This window comes from Octopus bimaculoides, chromosome 22, assembly GCF_001194135.2.
Source record: "Octopus bimaculoides isolate UCB-OBI-ISO-001 chromosome 22, ASM119413v2, whole genome shotgun sequence".
Classification (NCBI taxonomy): domain Eukaryota; kingdom Metazoa; phylum Mollusca; class Cephalopoda; order Octopoda; family Octopodidae; genus Octopus; species Octopus bimaculoides.
The window spans coordinates 12,417,589-12,420,945 of NC_069002.1; positions in this window are offsets into that span (position 1 = coordinate 12,417,589).

Below are 3,357 nucleotides of genomic sequence, written 5' to 3' on the forward strand. Positions count from 1 at the left end.
TATATATATATATATATATATATATATATATATATATATCTTGTTACTGTTGTTGATTCCCGTCGTTGTTACTCAGAGTTGCACATCCTTAAATATACTTGCGATTTATCAGGTTGCATTTACCGAAGAAAACCCGTGTCTCCTGAGCAGAGTGGTGGTTAATGATGAAAGCGAATCACGTGGTTAAATGTGATGCAGGAAGACAGTGACAAACGCATTTCACCTCACGTATTAACATGATCTTTCCTTGTTGGTGTTCTATTGGTCTTACAGACACTAAGAGACCATTGTATTTAGTTGTGTATACTCGTCACATTTTCAAGGCAGCTCTCCAGTTTAGTGTCATTTTGAGTCTCGTTTTTAGTTTTCTCTACTGTATATTCACTTGTCTGGATCGATTTTCAGTTTTTATGCTCCACGAGTTCCTATGAGTGGTCCCCTCAATGTAAGTAATGTAGTATTCTGTGTTCTAATACAACCTCCACGTTAAGTTGGATACCAAGGTTATCTTTTGGTACTAATACTGCTACTGTGGCTATTGATAAGCCCCTCTGAGCCATACGAATTCTATGAAAGCGTATGGATCAGTGGTTAAAGCGTCAGGCTCACAGTCATGAGGCAATGAGTTCAATTCTCGGACCAAGCTGTGTGTTATGTTCTTGAGCAAGACACTTTATTTCACGTTACTCCAGTTCACTCAACTATAAAAATGAGTTGTGACGTCACTGGTGCCAAGCTGTATCGGCCCCTTTGCCTTTCCCTTGGATAACATCAGTGGCGTGGAGAGTGGGGAGGCTGGTATGCATGGGCGATTGCTGGTCTTCCGTACACAACCTTGGCCGGACCTGTGCCTCGGAGAGGAACTTTCTAGGTACAAACCTATGGTTATTCATAACCAAAGAGGGTTTTTTACTTTTTGTGGCTATTTATAATTCCTTAACCAATTTGTTTTCCTCCATTACTCCAGATATCTTTCCAAAGGTTCCTCACTTCTTCAGCATCTGCTACGCCATTCTCTCAATGTTCATTTTCATTGTTCAGCTGTCGGTATAATTTCCTGCCATTGTTTCTGAAGAGCCTGTTATGATAGAGATTTATTCTTTGTTTGTATCTAGTATTTTTACCCATCATTGCCTGAATATTTTATTTCATCTCTTCTTTATCAGCCTCTGTTTCTGATGTTATATTTTCTTTGGAGTCTCTACTTAAGTCTTTCATTCACCTTCTTTTCTATTACAGTATCCATCCTTTCAAGATATTTATTGAGTTGCTTAATTTTATTCTCAAGTTTCTTTTTCCATCATGGGCCTTTACTCCATTTTTCTGCTCGACTTTTCACACCAACAATCTCTATGCAACAGATACTGCACAGTATATGATATTATTTACATCTGTTTGTTATGTTCTCAACTTTGATTTTTCACGAACAGTTTATCCAACATCTTTACTGCTTTTCGTAATTTTTCACTTTCGATTCGTCTCAAAGCAAGTCATCTCGTTTTATCCATATTTCTTGTCTCATTTAAACGTTCAAATAAGCTCCTCTCTTTTTCTATAATATACTTTCCCTCTGTGAAGCAAAATATTATATACAACCTCGCAACTACTCCTTCCCTCATAGGCGATTCATTGATCTTTCTGCTATTTCTTGTTCAATTTCCTCTCCTGTGGAACTATATTATTCATCTTGCACTCTTCTGAAAATCTCTTCCAACTCCAATTGGAAGGGCCATTGTTTTCTCATTACTTGACTTTTTATCTAGAAGTCTCCGTTCTCTTTCTCCCTACGTCCCTCCCCTCCCTCTCTCTCTCTCTCTTTCTCTCTCTCTCTCTCTCCCTCTCTCTCTTCATATTTCAAGCATTCTTTTTCTGCTATCTATTTTTCCGGGCTCACTCCAGTAGTAATATTCCATCACAAGTCTGTTGTCACTCTGAGACCGCCTTCTGCTAATCCTTGCCACAGCGGTTGAATAATGACCAGATCCAATCTATAGCAGAACGGGACACTTGCTGCACAAAAGATCTTCATCCAATGACCTAGACTCATTAACACTGATGTGACAGGGCTAACAAGAGGTAACATGTAGTCAGGGGTCTTCAAAATGAATTTACAAGTTCTAAAATCTTCCAAGGGCCGCAAAACAATCCTGCGACTGTTCTCAGTCGTGGGTACCACGAGTAAAAGGTTCGAGATCGAAGATACTCAGTAAAAAACTTCGTCGCCACATTTGTCGATGTAGAAACCACTTCGGGGCCTCTTGCCCTAAAGGGCTAGAAAAACTAGGCAAATAAATGAAAACGAAAAACTGTGGAGTCCAGCCGAAGCAGCAACAAGGGCAATACATCCCAGTTTCGGAAGCAGCATCAGACAAGACTCCTAGAAAGGCACGAGAAACTACAACATTGTCAATCCTGCAACCAAGTCCGCAAATACCCAGTCTCCTAAGAATGGTAACCAGTGGCACCCACTCCATTGTCGTGTGATAAGGAAGAAACAATGGTTGCAGAGGAAAGAGTACAAACCCGTGAAGAAAACTGTGAAGAAAAAAAAAATAAAGGACAAACGTCTGACAAGAGACAACATAAAACAAATTAAAATGGCTGAAGAGGAACAATTCGCAGAACGACCCCCCACCACCACCACTCAATAAAATACCAAAAAAAAAAAAAAACGAAGAGGATGAAGGAGAAGAACTTTTATTATTTTTTTTTTTAGAGGTGGAGGATTCTACTTCTATGTCATTTGTTATATATTTTTATTGTTGTGAATTTAATCAATGTAAACGTCATATATTTTGCACTTTGTATTTCGTCCTTTGATAATGTCCTCACTTTTTGGGACCTTGCGGTCATAATAATAATAATAATAATCACTATGAATTTTTCTTCTCCCTTTAATTTTGTTTTGTATTTTTTAGCCGAGTGTCTCCCCGACACATGGGGTAAAGAAACTCACTGTATACATTGATAAGTCATTAAAATAAACACACCTGATTGTTCGTTTACAAAATCGAATAAAGTTATGCAGGAAAGATTATTTGCATGGAAAGTTCTTATTGTCATTGTTGTTGTTATTTTATTGTTGTTGTCGTTGTTAATTATTCTTATTCTTCTTCTTCTTATTATTATTATTATTATTATTATTATTATTATAATTATTATTATTATTATTATTATTATTATTTTATGTTTGACTTTTGTTTTGCATTTGTACAAGTTGGATCCAAGTCTCACCCAGAGACCTCAAGAGACAACAAGTTAGAAGTTCATGTAGGTGTTATGCCTAGGGTACCATATATCTGGATTTGTATAGTTTTGTTCTAGTGAATGTTTAAGAAACCATAAGAAAATTATGTG